We start from the raw sequence: 16,135 nt of genomic DNA, 5'->3' as shown, positions 1-16,135 counted from the left end.
CATTTGAGCTAAAATTACTATTCTGCATCTATTATAATTTAAAATTTTAAATTTTAATGTTGTCACAAAGTCACGGGTTTACTATCACTCTATGTGTAAATGATTCAAGACTTCAGTGTATTTGAGTATTTGTACCATTTTGTTTTGCATTTTAGAGTACTTTTCTTTTTTTTCCTAGATGTAAGATGCTATGAATTCAGACTAATTCAATAAACTTTTACTTAGATCGTGTATTAGTATTAGAAAATGCATTAAACATAAAATAAAATCTAGTTATGAGTATTTGATTATATTTTTTATTTAGCTATAAGTGTGTTCAGTGAACTAAATGGACTAAATATTTGGTTCTATATTTTAATTTACAGTTGTGTCCTACTAAAGTTTATAAGGATGTTCTTTTGTATCTACATTACTTAAATTTGTCTTTTTCTTATTTTATCACCCTTATCTCTGTATTTCTGTATTTATGACATGACTCAAACTAGGACCTTGTCGTAATGGACATCCCAAGTCCAACTAGGACTAGAGACCACCCCCATTATCCAACCTAACCAACCTACGCATATCATGAGTCGTATGAATTCCGAACATATAATAAGATAGAATTATTTCATACTCCAGGACTCTAGGATAGTTCTATACGCGTGACCACCCAAACGAGTCCAACCGTCTGATACACAACTGATGACCATTATAAACCAAAACATAATCCAAAAAAATAACCAAACAAAGTTCCATAACATAACATAAAAGGAAGGAATAGTGAGAAATTTTGTTCAATGGTATCCGCCCCAATACCAATTCCAATACTAAGGCTGACACTAATACCGATCCAACCTATGCCAACCCATTGTAGCTCCCCAAAAGCCTCTAACTAAAAGATAACCAATATCGAGTTGGGACATGCCCCCAGCCATAGACAAAACCAATATACATAAATAAACCAAAGTATGAAAAAATATCCATGAAATGGAGCATTCTAGAAAGATGAAAGCTCACCACTTAAATCCAAAAGATGATCCCGAAGTTCAATTGCTATGTAGGAGAAGTAGAATGGTTGTTTCCTGCATCACATGGGCATATAGTCGCTCGAATATGGGTAAGCGGATGAATGCTAGAATGAACTCAAAATAAGGATAAAATAATGCCATTTAATAAAGCCAAGTAAACCATCCATATACATACAAACCATACATACATATATAACCATGTAGGGGAAGAAAACCGGGTTTAGCATGCATTTAAAACCATTAACCTTGTTATATGTATCTTAATCATCCTTAGCAACCCACGGGCTATATGGGTCCAGTGTAAACCCCTAAATGGGCCTCGATGCATGTAGCCGCACGAACCGGAGATACCATTAGAGTAGGGGATTCCCAAGTACCCTTCCCTTTCATGTTACATATGTATAGTGTACTTAGAGGATTCCCATGTACCTCATAGTATCATATAAGGTCGCCATGACCTACCCCTCATATCATAAGAGTTTCCAGTGTTTATTCATTGAACTCCCACCTTCATGGTTAGCCGCCATTATTTTCCAATTAAAACCATTTCAGACTAACTAATCCATTATACTATTTATTATTTACCAAGGTTATTAATATTGGTATCATCATACCGACTATAACTTTCAAATATTGTCCTTAACCAAACATTTTTGAGATCAAGGGATTCCCATGTACCCCACACGTGTACCATTATTATGATAACTTAGGAGATTCCATTGTACCCCACAAGAACGATTGTTAAATCCAAAACCATTCTATATAACCAATTAAACCATTTAGGGTTTCATTCCCAAGTTCAAACCATGCAATAGTTCCATTAAAATCCAACAATGAAGTGAAAGCATTCTTATAGGCATTTCATCAAACATATTGGGGGCATAGTAGTTCCAAAACCATTTACGAAATAATCATTCCCATGAAACCAATTATACAAAACCACCATTAAAGCATACAAAAGCATAATTAAAACATAGGAAAACCATAACCAAGCATTTATAACCAAAACCCCCATACTAAATTTTAAAACCCAAAACCATACAATAATTAGACCATGAAAACATTGTATAAAACCATGTCTTTTGTGGAACTAACAATGAGGGAAGAGAACATTCCTTAAACCAAGATGATGATGGAGAGAAACCACCAGCATAATTCCCAAATTAATCCTTCAGAAGAAACCATAGCTTCCCTTGCCCAAGAACTTTAGAGAGGATTAGAGAGTGTTTTTCTAAGTGTTAAAAAAAAGAATTATAGGGCAAATAACCTCCCAAGTGAGTTAAAAGTCATGGGGCCTTATTAGGTTAAGTTGGGAGATATCTAGATTACCCTCGCTTAAACTGCACCAAAATCCTGCTAGAGGGATACGACTATTCAGTCATACCCACCAGTATGAGTGGTACCCACTACTCATACACAAGGCAATCTCTCTTGGACCCAACAATGTCCAAGGTACGACTCACCCTAACCCACATTGTATCCATGCATATGACTTGTACCCATTGTTTGTACCCCTGGCAGAATAGAATCTAAGAAAGATTGAACATTTCCCACCATACGAGTCCATGGTATGATTCATATCCTATTTTATGGCTCATGGTGAGCCCCTTGTACTCTATTTCAACTTATTCAACCAAGTATAAGGTTAAGTGAATTGACCAACAACCTGTATCCACCAATACAACTAATACCACCTAAGTCATATCCATTCCAGAAAATAAATTCAACCCACCAACCAATCACTGGTCAGCATATGACTAACCTATACCTCTCATATCACAGTGTATGAGTCATTTCCCTTAGTTCTGCCCTGTCAAGAGACTAGAAATTCAGAAAATTTTCTAAGGCTAGAAACCTAGGGTATTTCATTCTCCTCGACTAGAAACATTCATCCCTGAATTACACGTAAGGTAGGGTAACAACAAGCATGATTCATTTGTATTATCGAATATCAATCCAACCTTTAACCAAGTTAGAAAAAAATTCAAAGATATGTATCTCTCTTTTAACAAAGTTTGAAAACAAAAGTATGTTGAAGAACACATACCTTCTGCACGAATCCCAGGAGCAAAAAATAGATGCGGATACTTGGACTAAATGTCCTCCTCTACTTCCCATGTAGCCTCTTCCACATTGTGGTTCTGCCATAGAACCTTAACCGAGGACACATCCTTGGTCCGTAACCAAAGAACCTACCTATCAAAGATCTCGATCGGAAACTCTTCATAAGATAGAGAATCTGAGATACCCAAGCCCTCTAAAGGAACAATCGAAGAAGGATAACTAAGGCACTTCATCTACATAGATACATGAAATACTGGATGAATAGTGCTCAAACCAGAAGGCAACTCCAATTCATAAGCCATATTATCAACCCTCCACCAAATCACATAAAGACCAAAAAATTGGGGACTCAACTTCCCCTTCTTACCAAACACATTACTCCCTTCATGGAAGATACCTTTAGGATTACCTTATCCTTAACCTTAAACTCGAAGTTTCTACACCTTACATCTACATAGGACTTTTGGTGACTTTGTTCAGCCTTAATTCTATCCCGAATCACATTCACCTTTTTCATAGCTTGATGAATAAAATCTAGAACAAACATATTTGCCTTACTATGCTCGAACCAACCAATAGGAGATCAACACCTCCTACCATACAGTGCCTCAAAAGGGGCTAGAATAATATCTATTGTTGTAAGCAAACTCTACCAAAGGTAGATGGTCAACCCAATTTCCACCATAGTCAATCAAACATGCCCAAAGCATATCCTCCAATGTATGAATAGTTCTTTCTTCTTGCCCATATTTTTAAGGATGAAAAGTAGTACTCAGACTTACCTTAATATCCAATCCCTCTAAAAAGACCACCAAAAGTGAGATGAAAATTGCATACCACAATCATAGATAATTAATACAGGTACCCCATACAGCTTTACCATCTCATGAAGATACAACTTCACATAGTTCTCCGCCAAAAAGTTAGTCCTTACTACCAAGAAGTAAGCAAACTTTGCCATTCTTTCCACGATGACCCAAATTGAATCAAATTGATTCCAATACTGTGGAATACCAGTAATTAAATCTATGTTGATCACCTCTCATTCCTATTCAGGCAAATTGATTTCTTGATATAACCCGCCAGGCTTCATGTGCTCAACCTTGACTTCTTGGCACACTATGCACTTGGCTACAAAATCAGCCACATCTCTTTTCATACCATTCCACCAATATACCTTCTTAAGGTTATGATACATTTTTCTCGAACCAAGATGAACAACATAGCGTGATTCATATGCCTCAGCTCAAACCATTTATCATAATTTTTTAACATCAGGAACACACAACCTTCCTTGGTATCGTAAAGTACCATCACCAATGATCTCAAATACCATTACAATTTACCCACCAACCTCACTCTTGATAATCATCAAGATAGGATCTAGCACTTGCTTCTCCTTGATCTCTACACTGAGAGACGACCTAACCACTTCCTAAACTATAACTCCAACACTCTTGGTGTCCAAGAGACGAACTCCAAGATTGGACATGTGGTGAATGTCCTTTACCAGTTCCTGTTTTCCTTTCTATACATGAGTCAAGAAAAACCAACTAAGAGCATAAGCAACCACATTATCTTTACTTGGCTGGTAGTGACAACTCATATCATAGTCTTTGAGTAGCTCCAACTATCTTCTTTGCCTTAGATTTAGCTTCTTCTGAGTGATCACATACTATAGACTCTTATGATTAGAAAAGATGTCCATGTGCACTCCATACAAATAATGCCACAATATTTTCCATGATAAAACAATTGCCAACAGCTACGAATCATGAGTAGGATAATTCCTCTCATGCACCTTCAACTGCCTTTAAGCAGAGGCAATTACCTTCACATGCTGCATCAAAACACAACCAAGTCCCACTCAAGATGCATCACAATAAACAACAAACCCCTCTATACCATCTGACAAGGTCAAAATTGGAGCTAAAGTTAGCTTATCCATAAGCTTCACAAAACTCCCTTTACACATTTCTAACCAAAAAAACTTACCTTCTTTTGATATAGCTTAGTCAAAGAAGTAACTACCGAAGAAAACCCCTCCACAAACCTCCAATAATACCCAGCCAACCAAAGAAGCTCTGAATGTTGATTGGAGTCGTGGGTCTAGGCCATCTTTTAACCACAGCCACCTTTATTGGATCCACCATAATCAACTTTTTGAAATAGTATGACCAAGAAAAGTCACAGAGCTCAACCAAAACTCACACTTGGAGAACTTGGCATACAACTGCTATTCCTTCAAGGTCTAAAACACCACACGAAGATGATTGGCATGATCCACCTTACTTTTAGAATACACCAACATGTCATCAATGAACACAATGACTAACTGATCCAAGAACTGCCTGAAAACCCTATTCATCAAATCCATAAATGTCATCGGGGCATTAGTCAAGCCAAATGACATAACCAAGAACTCAAAGTGACTATACCAAGTATGAAAATTCATCTCAGGGATATCCTCCTCCCTAATATTAAGATGATGATACCTAGACAAAAAATCTATTTTAGAAAAGAAATTGGCAACTTGCAACTGATCAAATAAGTCATTTATGCTTAGAAGAGGATACTTGTTCTTGATTGTTACCTAATTAATTGTCGATAGTGAATATACATCAAAGGGGAACCATCCTTCTTGCACACAAGTAACACCGATGCACCTCACGGGGATACACTAGGATGAATAAATCCTGTATCTAGAAGATCCTTAAGTTTTTTCTTGAGTTTCCTAAGCTCAAATAAAGACATTTTGTAAGGAGGAATAGATATTAGATGAGTGTCCAGAACCAAATCAATACCAAACTCAATCTCCATATTCGAAGGTACATCAGTAATATCATATAAAAAGGCCTCAGGAAAGTCACTAACTACAAGAACTGAGTGAAAAGAAGGATCCTCTAATTTAGAATATTTAACCCAGACCAAGTGTTAAAGACATCTTTTAGAGATTAATCTCTAAGATCTAAGATAAGAAATAAACCTCCTCCTAGGAGCTAGGGAACCACCCTCCTACTATAGCCTTACAAGTCCAACAATCTAAGGATGCGTAACAAGAGTGTAACCAATACATCCCCAGAATAATATTAAAATCCACCATATCTATCTAAAATAGATCTACCAAGGTAAGCTTGCTACCAATAGATACCACACACACCCTATAGACTCTTTTAGCAATAACCGACTCATGTATCAGGGTAGAAACATAAATAGGATCTGAAACAACAATAGTATCAAAAACAAAACATACAACAATATATAGTATCATATAGAAAAGAGTGGACCCCAGATCAAGCATACAATACATGTCACGAGAAAATAGTTTTAACATACCAGTAATAACATTACTTGATGCCTTAGATTTTTATTAAGATAGAAGTGCCTATAACCTATTTCGACCTATGTCTACACCATAAAAAGGAGATGACACTGAAGTTGTACAACTAGGCACAGAAGCAGAAGATAAAGTAATTAGAGCTTTTACCACTCCCAAAGCACCCTTACTATTTAAACAATTTCTAAGCATGTGGCATGGCTGACAATATTTAAAATATATATCTCTTCCTTCATCATAAAATCCCTAATGAAGATAACTACAGAACCTGCAAGGAGGCCAAAAAGAGGCAGACTATGCCCTAATTAACTGGGATTAGGTACTTTATGCTTGGAATTATCACTACCTTACTGATGCCTATCACCCAACTACTTTGAGTAAGGAGCGCTAGCAATGGAGAAAGAACCAGAACTACCTCAATTATTTTTTGGCCATTTGCCTCCATCTCGACCACCTTGTTGCTGAGCACCACCCTGCTTAGAGAACCTGCTCCTCTTATCATGCCTTTCCCCAAACTCTACCTGTTTTCTCTTCTCATCTTCCACCTACTATATATAAACAACCAACCTTAAAATATCCATATTCTTAATCAGCAAAGTAGTCTTTCTTTAATGGATCAAATCTTGAGATAGCATAGAAGTGAACTTTCTCATCCTTATTCACATATCAGACACCAAGTTCATAGCATACATTGATAGCTAATAGAACTTTAAGGCATATTCCTTGATAGAAATTCTTCTCTGCTTAAGATTTACAAATTCTTCCATCTTTGCTTCCCTTAGCTCCTCAGGAAAGAAATGATACAAAAAAGCATAAGAAAAAGCCTCACATAAGGACAACTCATCAACATTGCCTCTATACCTATTCCACTCCTCATACCATTGGTACGCAACATCCTTGAGATGATAAGCTATAAAGTTTACCCTTTCCATATTCGTGGCCTACATCACCCTAAATATCTTTTCTATTTTATCCAAGAAAACCTGAGGATCCTCCTCTACCTTAACTCTAGTAAATATAAGAGGATTTAGCTTTATAACCTAGCCAACCCTTACAGCCTCAACATATAAAACACCAGATGTATCTCGCTCAGCTTGAGTAGTAACCAACTAAGCAATATCATTAATTGATTGGTAAAATTCTACATTTGTCACCTCACCTTGAGAAGGATTAGAAGCAACTAGGGGAACTCCAGAACAATCAGTGATAGGACCTTGAGATTGAGTGTGAACTCCAGGTGTAGGGTATACCCCATCAACATCGTCCCCAGATGGGACAGAAGAAATTCTCTATGTTTTATATAGTTGAGGCATAATCTGAGGAGAAAACAAATAAAGATTAGAGTAAATTTAAGGACTTAGACTACAAGCTTGAAAATAGAATACCAAGAAAGTGAAACATTCCTAAATTCCTTATAGACTTTTTCTTATAAGTATGGCCTGCTACACACCCCTAAAAGAGACTCTACTAGACACAACTTTGTGGGCTTCTAACTGACCATAAAACTAAAGCTCTGATACCCACTTGACATAACCCGAACTAGGGACTTATCGTAATAAGCATTCCAAGTCCAACTGAGACTAGAGACCACCTCCATTACCCAACCTAATCGATCGACGTATATCCTACGTCGAATGAATTCCAAATATATAACCAAATATGTTATTGGATTATCTAAGACTCGGGGATAGGTCTATAACCATGAACACCAAAATGTGTTTAACAATCCGATACCCAACCGATGACCACTACCAAAAAAACCATATTCCAAAGAAATAACCAAATCAAGTTCCATAATATAACATTAATGGATAGAATAATAAGAAATTTCATCCAATTGTATTATCCCCAATACCAATGCCAATACTAAGGCTGACACCAATATTGATTCGACTTATGTCAACCCATAGTAGTTTGATAAAATCCTCTAATCAAAAGATAACCAATATCTGATTGGGATATGCCCCCAACCATAGACAAAACCAATATCCATAAATAAATAAAATTATGGAATAACATCCATGAAATAGAGCCTATAGGAAAGATGGAAGCTCACCACTTCAATCCAAAAGTTGATCCCAAAGTTCAATTGCTAATAGGGGGAGTAGAATAGTTGGTTCCTACATTGCATGGGGATATAGTCGCCCAAAAATAGGTTAGCAGGTGAACTCTTGCATGAAATTAGGATAAGCATAAAATAATTCCATTTAATAAAACCAAGTAAACCATCCATATGCATACAAACCATACGTATATATATATAGCCATGCCAGGAAAGGGAATCAGGTTTATCATGCATATAAAACAATTAACTTGGGTATATGCAGGTTAACCTCCCTTAACCACCCATGGGCTATATGGGTCCAGTGTAACCCTTTGACCAAGCCCCGATGTGTGTAGCCATATGAACCGAAGATGCTATTAAATTAGGGGATTCCTAAGTACACTAACCCTCCATGATACATATGGACAGTGTACTTAAAGATTCTCATATACCTCATAGTATCTATATAGTCATCATGACATATCCCTCATGTCGGCAAACAAAAGTTTCCAGTTTTCATTCATTGAACTCCCAATATCATGGTTAGCTATCACACCCTACCATTATTGCCCAATTAAAACTATTTCTAACCAACCAATCCATTATACCATTTTTTATTTACCAAGGCTATTAATGGTGGTATCATTATTCCAACTATAAATTGAAAGTATTGTCCTTAGTCAAACATTTTTGAGATCAAGGGATTCTCATGTACCCATAGATCATATCATCCAATTAACTTAGGAGAGTCCCATGTACCCAACAAGTGTACAATTATTATGACTACTTAGGGGTATTCCATTGTACCCTACAAGAATAATTGTCAAATCCAAAACCATTCCAAACCATTTAAATCATTTATGGTTCCATTACTAAGTTCAATCTGTGGAATAGTTCCATTAAAATTTAATAATGTAGTGAAAACATTTTCATTGACATTTTATCAAACATATTGGGGCATAGTACTTGAAAACCAAAACCAATTACCAAAGCAACATTCCCATGTAACAAATTATATAAAACTACCATTAAATCATATAAAAGGATTATTAAAATAAGGAAAAACCATAACGAAGTATTTCGAACCAAAACCCACATATTATAATTGAAAATCCAAAACTATACAATAATCAAACCAGGATAACATTGTATAAAACCATGAATTTAGTGGAACTAACATTGAGGGAAGAGAAAATGCCTTAAACCAAGAAGATGATGGAGATAAACCACCAACATAAGTCCCAAATTAATCCTTAAGATGAAAACTTAGCTTCCCTTGCCCAAGAACTTTAAAGAAGATTAGAGAGTGTTTTTCTAAGTGTTAAAGAATAGGATAGTAGGAAAAATAATCTCCTAAGTGAGTTAAAAGTCATGGGCCCTTATTAGGTTTAGTGGGAAAATGTCTAGATTACCCTCACTTAAACTGTGCCAAAATCGTGCTAGAGGGATATGACGATCTATACCATTCGTACCCTCTAATCCGAGTAGTACCCACGATTTGTACCCAAGGATATCTCCCTTGGAACCTACACTATACAAGGTATGACTCACCCGAAACCATGTCAAATCCATGCATATGACTGGTACCCATGATCCGTACTCCTGACATGATAGAATCTAAAGATGATTGAATACTACCAACCATACGAGTCTATGGTACAACTCGTACCTTGTCTTATGGCTCATGGAGATCCACTCATAGTCAAATTCAACATACTCTAACAAGCCTAAGATTAATTGAAGTGGCGAAACAACCCATATCCACTGATATGACTAGTACCACCCAAGCTGTATCTATTTCAGAAACTAAATCCAACCCACCAACCAATCACTGGTCAGCTTATGACTAACCCATACCACTCGTATACCAATGTACGAGTCATTTCCCCCAGTCATACTTAGTCTAGAGACCAGAAATCTAGGAATTTTTTTCTATGGCCAGAAAACCAGGGTATTTCAATTTACTTGAACAATATGTTAACTCCTTTCAAATTGTATTTGTTACTGTCACTTATTTATTTTTCTTATTTTTGTTAGTACATTAAGAAAGATCTAAAGAGGTTGATTTAAACTTGGGTTCATCTTAGCATAAGTGCCATGACTAGGTAAGAAGTTTTTATCATCAGCCAACACATAATTTTTGTATCTTACTCATGGATTTTGGATTTTACTTGTAAAATAATTGAAGATTTTACATGTTATGAGATCTAATTTTAGTATAATATTCCATCCAAGGATTGAGTGGATTTACCTAGGTATAGTGAAAAGTATAAACACGGTCGTATATCTTTCTAAGATTTTTGTTACACTTATGGAGATCCTCAAGGCAAAGAAATTGAGTGCCCATGTAATAAGTGTTGTAATGTCCATTGGAATCAAAGGGATGTATCATATAATGATCTAATATACCATGGATTTATTGAAGGTTATAAAAGATGGATCAATCGCGGGGAATGGTAAATCTATTTGAATGTTGATAATCATATGGATGACTCGAATGATGATATTGAGGGGTTATTGAATGATCAATTTAGACATGTTGTACAAGCTGAATGAGTTTATGAAGGTTCAATTAAAATGCCAAGAAATTCTATGACTTAATTTATATGGCAAGCCAAGGGCTATATCTTGATTTTCAAGGATTCTCAAGATTATCGTTCACAATCAATTTATATTTGTTGAAGTGTCTGCATAGATGGACCAATGAATCATTCACTTCACTTTTAGAATTATTAAAAGAGGCAATTCCATAGTTAAACATTCCTCCATCCTACTATAAAGATAAGTCTATGGTTAAGGATTTTGGTCTTGATTATGAGAAAATTTATACTTGTTCTAATGATTGTATGTTGCTTAGGAATGACCATAATGATGATGAATCGTGTAATATTTGTTAAACTTCTCGATATATTAAACCTCTTGAAGTAGATTGTGAGGTTATTGAGCAATCTAAAAAACCTCATCGTGTTCCAACAAAAATTTTGAGATATTTTTCATTAGTTCCTAAACTCAAAGGCTATTTATGTAATCAAAGATAGTAAATTCATTCAGGTAGCATGATGAGGAGTGTTCTAAAGATGAAAAGTTAAGGCATCTCACTGATGGACAAGCATAGAATCATTTTTACAGATTGTATCCAAATTTTGCACTAGATTATCATAATTTGAGACTTGGATTGGCAACTGATGGATTCAATCCATTTCAGATGAGTATATCTCATAATACATGGCCAGTTATGATGAGGGTATATAATTTGTCGCCTTAGATGTACATAAAACCAGAGTATTTTTTGCTTTCCTTACTTATCCCTAAGTCTTGATCACCTGGAATGACATTGATATTTATTTATAGCCATTTATTTATAAGTTAAATGTATTATGGCAAACTGGTGTTGAAACATATAATGCTTTAAGAAACCAAACCTTCAAAACTAGAGCAACTCTTACGTGGACAATCAGTGACTTCCTTGCATATGCTATGTTATTTGGTTAGGGTATAAAAAGAAAGTTGGCTTGCCCTCATTGTAATTATGGAACTAATTCTTGTTATCTTATACATTGTAAAAAGATGTGCTATATTGATCATCATGTTTTTCTACCCATTGATCATCAATGGAAATATAAAAATATATCTTTCAATGGAAAAATTAAATTTAAACCTCCTCCATATTTGTTAAAGGGTACTGATGCGCTTAAAAACTTATGAAACATGAACATTATGTTTTCAAAGAAGAGAAAGAGATCAAATTATGGCCCATGGAAATAAAGGTTAATCTTTTTTTAATTACATTATTGGGAGTACAACCTGTTACCCACAACCTTCGTGTGATGCACATAGAAAAAAACATAGTTGATAACATAATTAGAACTCTTTTGGATATTTCTAGCAGAAAAGGGATCATGCAAAGGCTCATTATGATTTGTAGGAGATGGCAATTAGGAAGAGCCTTTATCCAAAAGATACCATGGATAAAAAGAGAATTAAGATTGCAAAAGCATGCTTCACAATGAATAATGGGTAAAAATCATTTTTTGTGAAGTTTTAAAGATAGCAAAGCTACCTGATGGTAGTGCCTCCAACATATCTAGGTGTGTGCAACTAGATAAAAGAAAATTATCTAGTTATAAGACTCATGATACTTATTTCATGTTACATTACTTGCTTCCAATAACAATTAAAAGCATTCTTCCTAGTCATGTTGCTATTGCTTTGATTCATTTGTGTTCCTTCTTTTATCGCTTATGTCAAAAAGTTATCACATTGGAGGAACTAGATTACTTAGAAGTTGAGATCATACAAATAATAAATCGGTTGGAGAAAATTTTCTTCCTGTATTTTTTGATATAATTATTCATTTTCCTATTAATTTAGCCAATGAGGTAAGATTAGGAGGTCCAGTTCAGAAGCGATAGATGTATCCCTCAAAAAGAGATATATGTACACTTAATTCATATTTCCGTAATAGAAATGGTCCAGAAGGATCTATAGCTAAGGGATATCTGGTTGGAGAGTGTTTAAATTTATTCTCTAGATATTTGTACGAGGGCATACATATCGGATTTAATGGAAAACCTCGAAATGATAATGAGTATGGATTAGGTGATGCATAAACTTTCATTTTGTTCCTTTGAAACGGTTGTCCTTTATGAGCAAGAAAAATGCAGTTACTATTTTAGATAACATGTCATTGAATCAGGCATATGCATACTTATTGGCCAATTGTGGTCAAGTTCAAGAGTATATTAGGTACTTTAATAACTTATAGTATTTTATTTTTACAAATAATGTTTAACTTGTTGTATTTATTATTCTAATGAATAATAATACTTATTCTGTAGAGAGTATGAACTTAAGGTCTGCAAAGATCTAAATGGAGCTAGGCTAAGAATCACAGCCAAAACTTCTCGGGATGGTTTGAAATGCATGCTTTCCAAGATAATATTCTTGATCTATAAAAGAATTTTGGAGAGGACCAAATACAGTTGCTAAAAGATATTTTAGGTATCTCATTAATGGATGTGTATTCCATATTAGACATCGTGATGCAAGGCGCAAAACACAAAATAGTGGTGTTATTCATTAGGGTAGAATAGTTGATATACTTGAATTAGACTATTATGACCATTTTAAGGTTGTTTTATTCTAGTGTCACTGGTATGAGGTTGAAAAATATATTTATGGCTTTACTTACGTTTACTTCAAAAAGAAGTGCTCTTTGGAAGAACCTTTTGTGCTAGTATCTCAAGTAAAAAAGTGCTTCAATGTGCAAGATCCATATGATCAATATAGACATTATGTTATGTAAACCATTTTGAGAGACCTTGTAATACCCCGCAAGATCCTAGACAAGTTTTCAACTATTCGTCACATGTTTAAAGACCCCAAACTTATTATTATACACTAGATACTAGTGACATGGCCATTTAACACCCTCAAGATTTCAAACATTTTATTTTAGTCCTTTCATGTTTGAAACAATAATTTTTGAGTTGAATTATGCTTAGAAATATTAAACGGGTCATCTAAAAGAGTTCTAAAATTTTTGAGAGAGTTTCGAGATGATTTTGGATAGTTAAAGCAGAATGCCTTCATGTTTTCACTATGTCACAAAGGAGACCTGTGTGATGCATAATGTGGCATAAAGACAGTGTGTCTCTATGATAAGCAGAGTGTCACAGAGGCTAGCCTCAATGATAGGCAGTGCATCACAGAGGCTGAGTAAATTCGTGTAGTCTTTCTTAAGGTTAAAGGGATTTTTAGTGTTTCCTTCTTCTTGAAACACCCAATTCATGACCAAGAACCCCAAATACGCATAAATTACCCCTTCCTCAACCATTTAACATCATTTATTCCATTAACACTCTCAAAAGAAAAAGAAAAGATTTCCTGCCAAAAATTCTTCCTCTCAAGGTCTCGATTCGAAGTCCTTTCAAGAAGTCAAGCAATATAGGTATGTGGGATATTCATCTATAGGATCCTTTCACTCGTTGAGTCCCAAATTTTCCCAAAATTCTCAATTTTAATTCTATTTTGATTTAGGGTTCCATGAAAAGCATGAATTTCTCAATTCATCAATTTAATTCTTGAATTCTACCATGAATATCTACTTTTCCAATAGTTTAAACATGTTTCAATATCTCAACTATGTTGTAATTCAATATTGACAAAATTGGTGTATCTTGAGTTCAAGTCATGAAATTTCCCCATCATTTATAATTTTTAAAAGCTTTGTATTTAATGTATTTTTAGTGCTAGTGGTTTGTGAACACTCAATACCTAGATTGTCATACATATTTTAGAATTTTAAGATTTCAAGTTATTCAGAACATGTTTGTACATGAAATTTATAATACTTTTATAATGATCATTCACCAGTATGATATTATGCTAAATACATCAGTTAACATGATCAAGATTATTTTAGATTATGCATGCACCATTAATTTTAGAATACTATATTTGAGAAAATCAATTACTAGTACATGTACTAACTTATGATTCTGTTTCTTTTAAGTTGGGAGTACAACTTAGAACCAAGTGAATTTAAGTATAAAGGATTTCCTGCTAGGTTAGGGTGAGACCTTTTTTAACAATCCCTATGTTCCAAAACTAAATAGATAACACAAGTTATGATAGGTCTTCCTGCCAGCTTAGGGTTGATACTCTCTTAGGGAACCTGCTAGTTTAAGGTGACACCCTTATCCCAAATAGCATCAGATTAGTGGATCCATATAGCAAGTATCAATACCTGTGGTAAGTTACTGATAGCCTTCCAACTGGGGTTATAGGTTGAACATCGATTATAATAGATTAGGGCATGTTAGTTAGATGTAAACTCCCACATTATCAGTTCAGTATTTCAGCTAAGGTTTGCATGACCAAGTGTTCAGTTTATCAGTTATTTAGTTTCGCGGATTATTTAGCATATTCTTTACTTGGTCTTGTATTTGTTTTACATATTCATGAATTTATTCACAGTACCTATATGTATTTAGTTAGTCCATATTTCATATTCCAGTACATTCAAAGTACTAACCTCATACTCTCTTTTGTGCTATATTGATTTTTTATTTTAGGTTTGGATGCTCAGTTTCCAGATTACACATAATCCATTCCTGTATCACTCACCAGTAGCTTTGGTGAGTCCTCATCAGTTGAATACTATTCATATTATTTATCATTCTTTCTAGTACCTTATTTCATGTTATTTCAGTAGTCAAAGTTAGTTGGGGACCTATCCTAACAACTCCTCATGTTTAGAGGCTTTCATATAGTTAGACAGTTAGCATTTTTTTAGTAATGACTATTCATAACCTTTGTAATTGTTTTGACATGCAAATATTTTCATGAATAACTTCCACATAGTATTTTGTTATTGTAACGCCTCGAATCTGGTACCCAAAATGCTACATGGTCTCCATGACCCCGAAGGACCACAAGCTAACCCATGACTGATATCTGTAAACTGAGCACTAAGTAATAGTAATAATATCGTAAACGAAGAAACATGAACGGAAAGACCATAAGGTTTAACAATAGTACATAACTGAAAAATATGGTATAACAATACCAAAACAACTGAGATAATTAACTGAACAAACTGTAGTAAAAAAACCTCTAAACTATCTGAATAAGGAGTTGATGGGACATGTCTCCAACTATATCCAAATACTAAAATAT

This window comes from Capsicum annuum, chromosome 8, assembly GCF_002878395.1.
Source record: "Capsicum annuum cultivar UCD-10X-F1 chromosome 8, UCD10Xv1.1, whole genome shotgun sequence".
NCBI lineage: Eukaryota > Viridiplantae > Streptophyta > Magnoliopsida > Solanales > Solanaceae > Capsicum > Capsicum annuum.
The sequence above is the reverse complement of the archived record's forward strand: the minus strand, read 5'-3'. Positions refer to the sequence as shown.